This window comes from Neofelis nebulosa, chromosome X (genome assembly GCF_028018385.1).
Source record: "Neofelis nebulosa isolate mNeoNeb1 chromosome X, mNeoNeb1.pri, whole genome shotgun sequence".
NCBI classification, from domain to species: Eukaryota; Metazoa; Chordata; class Mammalia; order Carnivora; family Felidae; genus Neofelis; species Neofelis nebulosa.
The window spans coordinates 39,628,349-39,642,524 of record NC_080800.1 but is presented as its reverse complement, the minus strand read 5'-3'; the positions used below and the strand labels follow the sequence as shown (position 1 = coordinate 39,642,524).

Here is a 14,176-nt window from a genome sequence, read left to right as displayed (position 1 = left end):
CATGATCTGCCTGTCTCTGTCTCTCAATAATAAATAAATGTTTAAAAAATTAAAAAAAAAAAAGAATAACTCTCGGGCGCCTGGGTGACTCAGTCGGTTAAATGCCCAACTTTGGCTCAGGTCATGATCTCACCGTTTGTGAGTTTGAGCCCTATGTTGGGCTCTGTGCTGACAGCTCAGAGCCTGGAGCCTGCTTCGGATTCTGTGTCTCCCTCTCTCTCTGTTCCTCCCCCGCTTGCACTCTGTCTCACTGTCTCTCAAAAAAAAAAAAAGAAGAAGAAGAAGAAGAAGAAGAATTATATACAGAAAAAAATTAAGTTTACATATGCACGTAAATAAACCTCACTAATAAGCCTCAAACCTAGAGATAAGCACTGTTAAAATTTTGGTGTGCTTCCTTTCGGTCATTTTCCATGCATTAAAAAAAAAAAAGTCTTCCCTGGCTTGTACCATGCAGTTCATTTCCATTGTTCATGCTCTGAACAGTTAACAATGTAGCAAGAGCATGTCTTGTTACAAAAGCCTCAGGGAGTTGGTCTGCCCAGGGTCGCAGGCAGATCAGCAGACAGAAGGGGAATGTGGCTCAACACATTTGGAGGGATGCTTGAACTTGAAAATAAGGGCAGCTTCCTATCACTTTATTCAAGGAGGTCTGCCGTGATGTCTGCATTGGAGAAAAAATCAGTCTCAAGTTTTAGAAAACCATAATTCAGGGGGCACCTGGGTGGCTCAGTTGCTAAGCATCTGAATTTGCTCAGGTCATGATCTCACGGTTCGTGAGTTCAAGCCCTGCTTTGGGTGAGCCCTACTTCTCTCTCTCTCTCTCTTTCTCTCTGTCCCTCGCTCACTTGCACCCTCTCTCTCTCTCAAAAAAAAAAAAAAAAAAGGAAATCCATAATTCAAATATGTTTAAGAAATCATATTAGTGAGATTGTATTATGGTTGATTGAGTTTAGGAATTCACCAATGACTGCCTTCCAAATCTTTTTGCAAAAGCAGCCTGTACTTGTCAAAAAAATTGCTCTAAATAGCTTGCAAACCACTTGAATCTGCCCCTTTTATGTAGTAAAATTGGTCAGTTTTCCAACAGTAAAGAAGAGGGAAAATATAGATTGGCAGCAACCAACGCTGCCCTGAGAACAACATAGGCTTTCTAAATCAAGGGCTTTTTAGGAGGAGACATAAGTAATTACAGCCTTATGTAGCCGTTAACTAACGTTTTCAAACCCCAGGGAAAAAAAGAGCATTATTTTGTTGGCTTTTGTTTCCGCTATGAGCTCAGGGCTGTAATCCTCATCCTGCTGGGCCAATCAGGGACACTGGTGACTTTTCACTCACCAGATCTGGATCCGCAGCCCACCAAATGGGCACTTTCAATCACACCCAGAAGCAAATCAGAAGCCCTTGTCTTCTGGTAAGGCTGGATATTTTGCGTGATGGTTATAACCTTCTGCATTTGGGCTTGAACTTGGCCCACATTTTTGTGGTTGCCCCTGGTGAGAGCCTTTTGGATTGTCACTGCAGACACAGCAAAGGAATCCCTGGTGTTAGATGTGTGTGCACGCCCATGCATGCGTGGCCATGTGTGTTTAATTGGGGTAAAATATACATAACATGAAATTAGGACACAGAGACACAAAGTGAGCAAATGCTGTTGGAAAAGCGGCGCCCATGGACTTGACTGACGCAGGGTCGTTCCAAACCTTCCATTCGTAAAAAACGCCTCTGTGAATTTGACTGGTCTGGGTACCCCACTGAGGTGGAATCTTAAGGTATTTGCCCTTTTGTGACAGGCTTATTTCACTCGGCATCGAATCTTCAAGGTCTGTAATGTGTTGCAACGTGACACAATTTCACTTTTCAAGGCCGACTAACATTCCATTGTGTGTATACACTCCCTTTCGTTTAGCATATCGTTTCCCGGAGTGTTGGACTATTTTACATTCCCGCAGTGCACGAGGGTTCCAATTCCCTCACATGTGTTTTTAAGTTTACTTACTTATTTAAGTGATCTCTACACCCCATGTGGGGCTGGAACTCACAACCCTTAGATCAAGAGCCACATGCCCCATGAATGAGCCAGCCCGGTGCCCCCAGACGTGTTTTAAAGTACCCATGTTCACATCTCCAAGCCACCATTTTTATCACTCCAAAAAGCTTCTTAAAAGTGGCTCCGGGGGCGCCTGGGTGGCTCAGTCGGTTGAGCGTCCGACTTCAGCTCAGGTCACGATCTCGCGGTCCGTGAGTTCGAGCCCCGCGTCGGGCTCTGGGCTGATGGCTCAGAGCCTGGAGCCTGCTTCCGATTCTGTGTCTCCCTCTCTCTCTGCCCCTCCCCCGTTCATGCTCTGTCTCTCTCTCTGTCTCAAAAATAAATAAACGTTAAAAAAAAATTTTTTTTAAGTGGTTCTGAAACTCTGGTACAGATAAGAATAACTTAGGTAGGGGCACCTGGATGGCTTGATCGGCTAAGCATCCAACTCTTGATTTTGACTAAGGTCATGATCTCACAGTTTGTGAGTAGAGCCTTGCATCCAAGCTCTGTGCCGACAGCATGGGGCCTGCCCGGGATTCTCTCTCTCCCTCTTTTCCTACCCTTCTGCTGCTCACACACACACACACACACACACACACACACACACACTCTCTCTCTCTCTCTCTCTCAAAATAAATAAATAAACATCAAAAAAAAAAAAAACCCAAGAATAACCTAAGGAGTGTGTTAAAATGCAGATTATTGGCCCCACGCCCTGAGATTCTCATTCTGCATTTTCACACCAGTTGTTCCAGATGGTTCTGATGCAGGTGGGGTCTCCAGGCTAAACATCGAGAAAAACTAAGATAAAAGGTCTAAACTTGGATGTGAATCCCCCCAAAGCTAAACTTTGGGTTTTTGCCTCTAGCTGAATTCAGCCCATTCTGATATGTCAGTGAGTTTTTGGACTGGCATTGAGTGACCGTGTGTGGCCCCGGTGGGAAAAAAAAATTTTTTTTTTCAGAAAAATTGATTCTAAAACTTCAGGAAAGAGTGTCTTGTAGAAGCGACTTTCTGACTTCTTCAGCTTGTCTACATTTTAATCACCTTTTGCGTTTTCTCCTATTTACTCTTTTCCGTATTTTTCAAATGTCCGGCATGAAACACGCACTCGTTACTTTGTAGAATTAGAAAAACGACCCTCCCTCAAAGTATGACACCAAATAAAATGTTTTTTGAAGGTTCGAATATTTCCTCTGCCTGATCTTCTTCGGCTCCTACTTCCCTTCCGCCCAAGACGTATCAGTCCCTCTGAGACCATGTCTTTCTGGCATTTGGTTTCTAATTCTTCTAGACTATGTCTCGCAGTGAGGAATAGTGGTTGCATTTAATAGAACTTGAGAAAGGGAGGCGGGTGACTGTCTCCAAAGGGGCCTCACGGGGAATGGGATTCACTTTGGAGGCTGGGACGCTGGAGTTCAACATGGAACCCAGAGACGATTAGATTCAGGAGACTGCTTGCTTCCTGGAGACCCCAATAGCAATTTATTAAATTATCCTCAGAAATAGAAGATCAAGCAAAGAGGACTGCCCACGTGAGCTGGTCAGCACATCTTTTTCCTTGCAGAAACGGGTACCCCAGGAGGCCAAGTGATTATTCCACCACTGAGTGAATATTGGGTGAGCATGGGAATCAGACAAACAGATCAGATGGTTAAACTCGCTGGTGTCATAAAGCTACATGGGCCCGAGAGTCAGAAGGAGAGCTCACCTTTTGTCCATCCTGAAGATCCACAGACAGGTTTGTCTCTGTTGCTACTTTTCACCCAGAATATCCCCTTTCTCTCGGCACATGGTTCACCGGACAAAACAAATAAGCAGGTTAACTCACATTCCAGAAAGGCCTTCCGGCGGATGCTTCCTCACTCTTCCGTACGCATTGGGTACCTAGGCAAGACTAGGAGGTACTGTTAGTGTTGAGACAGGACCCGGGCTGGGGGCGGGAGCGAGATCCTGAAAGATCCGCCTTAGACGCTGAAGCCTTCTTGGACAGACAGAAGGGGTGTTGCAAGCGTGACCAAAGCCGGTAGTGAGGCTGAAAGATAAGAAATGACAACAGGCAGGAAGACAAGAGAAAGCCCCTGAGCAGATCAGACACCAAAGCCAGGGGCGCGGAGAGTGTACGGAGACTAATTCTCAGGGACACGGTTTCCTGATGATGGCAGAGAAGTCAGCCTGGCCGAGGGACATGAGTCCCCGAGCCTTACAGACCCGGTCCTGTTTAGTGCATCTGATCCTGGTGGTTTCCAAGTATCACTGTCGGAAGCACATTTATAAAACATCTGTCAGGCAGGGGGGCTCCTAGAAATGGCTGAGCTCATTTCTCTTATGGTGATTTTCACTCAGAGTGTGACTTTTATCTGGCCTCATTAACAAATTCTGAGGTCATCCTATTGGACGCCATGGAGGTTTTTTATATGTCTGGTCACCCTGCTAGAAGGATTATCATGAATCCTGTTTGTGTGTTCCCATCACCAGAAGCAAGTGCTTTTAAAATATATATATATATATATATATGTGTGTGTGTGTGTATATGAATTTATTTATTTATTTACTTTTGAGAGAGAGAGAGAGGCAGAGAGACAGGGAGACAGAGGATCCGAAGCGGGCTCGGCGCGGACAGCAGCCAGCCCAAATGGGGGGCTCGAACTCATGAACCGTGAGATCGTGACCTGGGGCAGAGTCGGACGCCAAAGCAAGTGCCCTAAAGAAAATTACAAGTTCGACGAAAGTTTGCTGAACACATACATAATTAAATGAATTAATGAATTCGTGTTCTTGGGGCACACTCAGACCAATTAATTTCAGAGTTTCTGTGTGTTGCCGCTTACTACGACGAACAGAATTTCCGTGTTACTCAGATCATCCAATTCTCCTGAAGTACCGTCACATTCGCCATTGATTTGCTTAGCAGCTTCATTGAGATACAGTTCTCTTACTCTACGATTCACTCATTTAAAGTGTGCAATTCAGGGGCGCCCGGCTCCCTCAGTGGGTAAAACGTGCAACTCTTGATCGCAGGGGTATGAGTTGAAGCCCCACTTTGGATGTAGAGCTTACTTAAAAAATAAATAAGTAGGGGCGCCTGGGTGGCTCAGTCGGTTGGGCATCTGACTTTCGCTCAGGTTCATGATCTCGCAGTCCGTGGGTTCGAGCCCCGCGTCAGGCTCTGTGCTGACAGCTCGGAGCCTGGGGCCTGCTTCGGATTTTGCGTCGCCCTCTCTCTCTCTGCTCCTCCCCTGCTCATGCTCTGTCTGTCTCTCTCTTTCAAAAACAAATAAACCTTGACACAAATAAATAAATAAATAAATATAAAGCATACAATGGGATGGTTTTTAGTATATTCACAGATAAGTGCGTCCACCGCTATAACCGATTTTAGAACATTGTCATCACCTCGAAAAGAAATCCTACACCCTTTAGCTGTCACCGCCCCCCCCCATCCAATTGCCCAACCCTAAGAAACCACTTACCTACTCTCTGTCTCTATAGGATTGCCTATTGTGCATATTTCATATAAATGAAGTCGTATAATCTGTGGTTTTGTTGTGACCGTCTTCTCTCATTTGGCATAAACATTTCAGATTGGTCCGTGTTGTAGCAGGTGTCAGTACCCCATCCCTTTACATGGCCGAACAATATTCCATTGTATGGATTTACCACTTTTGTGTATCCATTCATCAGTTGATGAACATTTGGGTTGTGTTTACCTATTATGAATAATGCTGTGTTTGTATACAAGTTTTTGTGTGGACGTGCATTTTCATTTCACCTAGCACATACCTGGGAGTGACATTTTTGGTTCCTATGGAAACTCTACGTCTAACATTTGGAGAAACTGCCAAATTGTTTACAAAGCAGCTAAATCACTTTATAATCCAACCATGAACGTATGAAGGCTCCCATTTCTCCACATCCTTGTCAACACTTGTTATTAACTGACTTTTTGATTATGACCATCCTTGTAAGGGTGAAATGGTATCTCTCTGTGGTTTTGATTTGGATCTCCCCGATGACTAATAATGACTAGCATCTCTTCTTGTGCTTATTGGCCATTTGTATGTCTCCCTTGGAGAAATGTCTGTTCAGGTCTTTTGCCCATTTTTTTTTTTTAAATGGGTTTGCCTTTTTATTATTGAAGTATAGAGTTCTTTATATAAGGGCGCCTGGGTGGTTCAGTCGGTTAAGCGTCCAACTCTTGATTTTGGCTCAGGTCATGATCTCATCGATCGTGAGTTTGAGCCCTGCGTCAGGCTCTGCGTTAACAGCACGAAGCCTGCTTGGGATTCTCTCTCTTTTCCCCCTCCCCTACTCTCTCTCTCTCTCTCAAAAATAAACATTAAAAAAAGAGTTCTTTATATAATCTAGATACAAGTCTCTTATCAGATATACTATTTGGAAATATTTTCTCCCATCTGGTGTTTTGTCTTTTCACCTTCTGATGGCGTCCTTCAGAGGCACAATCGTTTTAAATTTTGATGAAGCCCAATTTCTTTTTAAATACAGCATGCATTACATTTTAGAGTATTTGATTGAGTTCATTTAGTCATTATCATGCCAAATGCACCCATGAGGGAACAAGAGATCGACAATTTCTGGTTCAGTCCAAAGAGTAAAAAGGAAAAAATTCAATCTCTACTTCCTATATCACCGTCCCGTTTTGGCATCCTTTTGGCACTTTCTCATGTCCCTCCTTTTGAGATAAGACTTTAATAACCAATTTATATAATGGCTTCATTTGTTCCCTGGACTTGTTGAGTGGCCAACATTGCAGACAAATTTTTTCAGGAAGAATTATTATTTTAATAATATTGATTCTCTCCAACAGTGATAATGGCAGAGCACTCTTCCTGGACAATGAGTTTGGAATAGTTCACAATGGGGGACCAAAATTGAACTTGAAGGGTTTACCTCGCCTGAAGGTTTAAAAAACTTAAGTAAACTCTGTGTTTACTCCTTACCAGAGATGGTCAAAATGTATATTCTGTTTTAGTTCTCTCTCCTCTTTAAAACCTATTGCTGAAGTCTATAGCTCAAACGCTATATTTTTATTTTATGTAATTATTTAATTATTTATTCATTCGAGAGAGAGAGAACACAAGCGGGGGCAGAGGGAGAGAAAGAGAGAATCTTAAGCAGGCTCCACGCTTAGCACAGAGCCCAATATGGGGCTCGATCCCACAACCCCGGGCTCATGAACTGAGCTGAAACCAAGAGTCAGACGCTCAACCAGCTGAGTTACCCAGGAGCCCCAACACACTGTAATTTTATTTTTTATTTACTTCTTATTTTTATTTTTAAATTTTTAAAAAATATTTATTTTTGAGAGAGAGAGACTTGGGAGGGGGCAGAGAGAGAGACACACACAGAACCTGAAGCAGACTCTAGGCCCTGAGCTGTCGGCATAGAGCCCAACACAGGGCTCGAATTCATGAACCATGAGATCATAAACCGAGCCCAAATCGGACAGTTAACTGACTGAGCCACCCAGGGGCCCCCACACCGTATTTTTTTTTTAATGTTTACTTATTTTTGAGAGAGAGAGAGAGAGAGCGAGCAAGCATGAGTGGGGGGAGGGGCAGAGAGAGAGGGAGACTCAGAATCCGAAGCAGGCTCCAGGCTCTGAGCTGTCAGCACAGAGCCATATGTGGGGCGCGAACCCATGAGCCGTGAGATCATGACCTGAGCTGAAGTCAGACACTCAGCCAACTGAGCCACCCAGGCGCCCCGCCACACCATATTTTTAAACCGGGGACTGGAAAGGAAGGACAGATGACCATTTGTCTAGTTCTTTGGGAGGGTCATCCCATGGCATGAGGTCGTGAATTAATTTATCACAAATGATTACTTTTCAGTCCACACTGGCCATATGTTTGAAATAAATAAATACATAAAGCATATATATAGCTGTGGTAGCTATAGTAGTAAGTAAAACGCAATGCAAAAAAAATCTCCAAAGACAAAGTAGCCTCTGAGAAATATCCTGGCAGAAATAAGGGTTTTCAACAATGGTTTTCTAAGACTGAACACGGGAAAGAATACAAGCATTAATGTCACTCTTTTTCCTGGGTAATAATTATATATATATATATATATATATATATATATATATAATATAACAATAAAAATATAAAAATAAAAAAATAAAAAATAAAATAAAATAAAAAAATTAAAAATATAGGGGCGCCTGGGTGGCGCAGTCGGTTAAGCGTCCGACTTCAGCCAGGTCATGATCTCGCGGTCCGTGAGTTTGAGCCCCGCGTCAGGCTCTGGGCTGATGGCTCGGAGCCTGGAGCCTGTTTCTGATTCTGTGTCTCCCTCTCTCTCTGCCCCTCCCCCATTCATGCTCTGTCTCTCTCTGTCCCAAAAATAAATAAAAAACGTTGAAAAAAAATTTTTAAAAAATATAAAAATAAAAAATAAAAATAAAAAATTATATATATGTATATATATATATATACATATATATACATATATACATATATATACATATATATACATATATATATATGTATATATATATAAAATCAGTGCAAAGTTTTATTTTTTTTTAAATCAATTCCCTATGGGAGCAAAGTCCCTGGTGAAATGGTTAGTAAGCAATACGAGTCTCCAGGGAATTGCTGCTTCCTTCCAAAGATTTTGTTGTTGTTGTTGTTAACGCTACAAAAATCACCCTCTTAAAATGTGTTTTTGAAAAAATAAATTAGTGACGAATTTCAATGTTTTAAAATTCTATTAAAATGGCGACTGATTTCTTTCAGGAATGGTTTAGCTTGTTTCAGCCTTCACAGCCGTAGTAATTTTTATCATTTGCAATGGAAGCCCTCGCGCTTATGGAGAATTACAGGCGTGCAGTTATATTTCAAGTGAATATTATTTAAGTGTTGGAGGATATGGAATTATATTCATTGAAACATAATTAAAGTACAGTGACATATAATAATACGTGGGTGGAAATATGTGCAATAATAGTTCAAGGTAAATCACTGTGTTATGATTGGGCTGCAGGTTACAAGAGAATATAATGAGGTCTCCATTTAATTAAGGCACTTTAATACTGAGCCAGATTAGAGGCGAAGGGCACTTCAGAGAAGTGCCAGGTCCTGCTCTTACTACGGGAGTGGGTGCAAATGGTGTTCTGAAAAGATTCTATTTTGAGATTAGGAATAGCCAGTGAAATGAGAGACAGAATTTTAACCTCTTATTCCATTGCTTCCTCGTGTGTACGCAGAATAGAATCCGTATGCTAAGGCGGTGCAAATGATTCCTGAATGGCGCACCCAAATGTCTCCCAATCAATCCCCATCTATCCCCTCCTACCTTAGCTCACATGATTCCTCCACAGAGATCCTCTGCTCTGGCCGAATGTCCTTGGCTTTACACTGGATGTCAAAATATATGTGCTGTTAAGACCTGGTTAAATGGGAGCTGGGAGCAAGGGAGTTATTCAGCCAGATTTTTCAGAGCTTCTCTGATCCGCCACCCTACCCATCCATTGGACCACCCCGTCTGACTCCCAGGAGGCCTTGAATCCCATCTTTTGTTGACCTAGCTGATCTGCCCTGCAAGCAGCCCTCCAGACTGGCTGCCGGGGTCCTCCCGGGTAAGAAAATGGCACCCTGTTCTGGCCCTCCTTGATCAGCGCCTCGTAAACCTGACCCTTCCCACCTCCTGGTGACGGCCAGAGCCATCCTCCCTTCTGATTCCCTTGCTGGAGCAACTTCCCAACCTCTCTTCCTCAATGAGCCCTTAAACCCCAGAAGTCATTTCTACTCTAATTGTCCGTGGGGCTCACAGAGCAATTCGTGGATGGATGCCGAAGTAAGGCGTCACACACTTCTCTTCCCAATAATATTGTAAGCTCTCTGTGAGGAGAATTCCTTCAATGCTCTTTGTATCTCCAATGGCTACCACAGTGCCAGCTGCCTGGCCGTAGTTATATATGGCATCGCGTGTGGCCTCTGTCTGCATGAGACTCATTACAAAGGGGAATATGGACTGGTCGGCACCACCTTAACCACGTGATCAACGTTAACATCGCCAGTAATGGAGCCAAGCGACACCAGGTGCCTCCGGATAGGATGCACGGAGGAGGACACCACATCATCTGTGCAGGCTTCTTGCCAGAATTGGATCACCTGCAGCTAAACACAAGGAAACATCAGACAAAACAAACCGAGGGCTATTCTCTACAATAACTGGCGTGCACCGTTCAACCACGCCAAGAGCAGGAAAGACAAAGGAAGACTGAAGAATGTGCCAGGTTGAGACATTAAAGTGATGTGACAACTGAATGCAATGTGCGATCAAGGATTTGATGTTGAACCCTAAGGCTTTTCTCTAGCACAGACATAATTGGAAGAATGGAAGAATCTGAATAAGATCCGAAGAGCTTATCGTATCGTTTCGATGTTAATTGACAGTTTAGTGACAATTATGCCATGTGTATATGGGAATACCCTTGTTTTTAAGTTAAGCAGAAGTATTTAAGGGTAAAGAAGCTTCATATGTGCCATCTGCTCAAACGGTTCAAAGATGATTATAGGGGCACATGGTGTCATGGTGGCTCAGTCGGTTGAGTGTTCGACTCCTGATTTCGGCTCAGGGTTATGGGATCGAGTTCCACATCAGGCTCCACACTGAGCATGGAACCTGCTTAACATTCTCTCTCTCTCTCTCTCTCTCTCTCTCTCTCTCTCCTTTTGCCCCTCTCCCCCACTCATGCGTGCGCTCTCTCCCTAAAATGAAAAAAGTGACGATCATAGATATCATATATGTATATATCATATATATCATGATGTATATATCATGTTTATTACACGCACATATAAACATATGTATACACATACAAAGAGAAAAATAAAGCAAAATGTGGTAAAATGCTAACCGTTGGAGAATCTGAGTACAGGCTATATGGAATTCTATGTTCTACTCTTGCGACTTGAAGTTAGAAATTATGTCAAAATAAAAGTCTTTTGTTTGCTTGCTTTTGTTATTTTTTTGAAGTATGGACTCTGGAATCAGGCGTCCTAGATTGGAGTCTCAACATTGCAAGTTACTAGGACCGTGAGGGACTCAGTTTTCTCATCTGTGTTATGTGACTGGAGCAGTACTATTAATAATTAATTAAGAATTAATTAAGAATTAAGAATTAATCTTAATTCTGTGAAAACTAAGCACTCAAAGCACTTGGCCCAGAGTCAGCTTTTGGTAAATGATAGCTTCTATTATGAGATGGCCCCGGTCCATGTTTCCAACTACTTATGATAAGGATGATGCTAGAGAATCATGAGTTACTAGGGTCAGGAGGGAACACCTTAGGCCATGATTCTCTTGCCTACTTCCAAGGGGGCCTCGCTAGCTGCTTGGATATCTGAAAGCACCTGGGGACTGACAGCAGCGAGCCCGATGTGGGCCTTGAGCTCACCAACTGCTAGATCATGCCCTGAGCCGAAGTCGGATGCTGAATTGACTGAGCCACCCAGGCGCCTTCTTGTTCCCGATGTTTAAGGATCATTAGGATGTTTAGATTAAAGAGGGCTTGGTTAGCCAGCCAGGGCTCAAGCACAATAGGATGATCACCCTACAGGTGGGTGACACATGATGGTCCATTAAAACTGACCATTCCCAGAACGGGAGAATTGCCAGGTGAATTGCATATGCTTTGGGCTGGATGCAGATATCCGTCCTTCTCTCTTACCCAACTGAGAGCTGTTTTGAAGAGCTCAGAATCTCATTTGCGTGATTAGCTCTGAGTCCTAAATCCAGAAGGATGTCCACATGGCAGAGAAATAAAGAGTTATAGATTCATCTAGACCAAATCCCTGACTTTACTGAAGAGGAAACTGAGGCCCAGGAAGCTGATGAGATGTGTTGGAGATTACCCTGCGGATTCTAGCACAGGGAGGGCTGGAACAAGTTTCCCCTAAATTTCATGTCGTTGTCCTTTCCACGAGGGCCACATTGCTTTGCAGCATTGTGACTGGTAAGAGTCAAGGAACTCAGAGAGGCGGATGCGAAGGGAACAACAGGAACCAGGGATGATGCTCCCCCCGTAGGCTCGTGCCAATCAGACTCTAAAAGATCTCTGCGGAGACATGGTTTTCGAGGACCGCATGTCACAGTGATGCAGGGAAAAGAAGATGGCCACATTTGCTGACATTGGGGCCACAGTTCTTTCTCTGTAGGCCCAGGTGGTAAATTTCATATTGCGTCAAATTTAGCGGTGTGTCTACTTCGTGGACCAAAACAAAGTGTTCAGTTTTCATTACACAGTATGTTTCCCTGATGTTTACATCCTCTTTATTATTTCTTTTTTTTCTTCATGTTTATTTACCTTTGAGAGAGAGAGAAAGAGTGTGAGCGAGGCGGGCAGAGAAAGAGAGGGAGACACAGAATCCGAAGCAGACTCCAGGCTCTGAGCCGTCAGCACAGAGCCCGACGCGGGGCTTGAACTCACGAACCGTGAGATCATGACCTAATCTGAAGTCGGACGCTCAACTGACTGAGCCACCCAGGCGCCCCCATCCTCTTTCTTATTTTTTAATCAAGGGGCCTTTCCCCACTCTCTCTGGTTCTAAGCTTCAGCAATCTTCTTCCTACTTTCTGCTTTGCTGTGACCATCTCGGACTTGAGACATTGTGAAGTTCACAGCTGACCTTGACCCTCACTTCTGACTGCGGCAGAAGGAAAACTCAGAGTTTCCTTTCGTTGCTGGTTAGGAAATCTATTTCCGAAACGACCCGACGGTGCCTTGAGAAACCGTAGACTCGAACCTGGATATTTCTTTAGATATGTTGCGTCTGATACCTGAAAGCAGGGACAATCCACTTTTTTTTTCAAATTCTCCTGGAAGGAAGGCAATGCAATTAACATAGAAAAATATGCAACTGGGCATCCGGAAGAATTGTTTTGCCTTTTTAGCAAACGGCTGCTACTTTGAGAAAGGGTCTCAAGGCTAAAGAGCTAAGTGAGAATCCGATGGCAACCAAACTCTAGAATGCTCAAAAAAAGCAATCTGTTTTGACTGAAGCATGCACCCGAAAGAGAGCAAAGCAGATTTCTGAATTCACTATGAGGCTTATGTTATTTGCTTGGCAAGGTGTTAAGACATTTTAAAATCTTGCATAGGCAACCAATGTAGGGAAATGGTGATTATCACGTGTGGAGCTCTTGCAAATATGTTTACTTTGATTATATCTGTCTCCAAAATATCAGGAATCAGCATTTCTGAGTTTGAACTAACCAACATTGGTATTATTTAAAACAAACAAACAAACAAAAAGAAGACCTTTGGCTTTGCTGTCTCTGAAGAATTTCTTTAAAACAAAAACAAATAACCATATCCAAAATCCAGAATCTCAACTCTCAGCTCTTAGATCTGAAGGTGTTCTCTTCAGGGAAACATAGACACCTAAACTCAGATTCTCTCTTGGTAAAAATGATGGCTTTCCGTAGAGAAAAATCATAAAATTTTAAGATAATTATTTTCTTTTCTTTAACTAGTGATGCAAACAATTCTGCTGGAAAGGGGAGCTCTTTGCTGCCAGCAGCGGTATTCAACCTGCTACTTGTTCCTCAGGGCAGAGGACCCCCAAGGAGTCGGCTGGCTTCAGCTCGGTCTACACTAGGGGCAGTGCAATGGGCAAATCACTGATGGCAAGTGCCCAGAATTATGGAGAGTCCAAGTTTGCTCAACGGGACAATGGAGAAGATCGAATCACCCAGAAACCACAGCGCGTTCTAAAGAATTAGAACTTGGTTACGTGACTGTGTCATAAAACTAAATTTTGGAGGCTATGGGTGGTGAGTAAAACAGACGTCTGTCTGTCTCAAATGGCCCAAATGCCTTTTTCCTTGCAAATCTGGTGTTGGTCTATTCCATTCTATTCCTTCTGCCTCCATCTGGATTCAGGATCTCATTCTGAGCCATCGCAATAGTTGGCTAAGTGGTCCAGACTCTATACTGCTGCTCGGGTTGCTTTCATTTAAACGAGAAAAGAAAAAACGCTTTGTGGAAAATTGGAGGCAGCCAGGGTGTCCAACAACAGGAAAATCGTTGGAGGTATTTTGATTCATTCATGTAACGAAGTATTTACTGTGTCGCCATTGAAGGCTGGGTGTTAGGAGGAGCTCTTCATG

At 43.3% G+C, this 14,176-nt stretch overlaps 1 pseudogene; it reads left to right on the top strand.

The window, feature by feature from the left end:
* LOC131502054 (small ribosomal subunit protein uS9-like) overlaps positions 1-13,789 on the top strand; it is a 35,467-nt pseudogene extending 21,678 nt beyond the window's left edge.
* Positions 13,790-14,176: the final 387 nt, after the last annotated feature.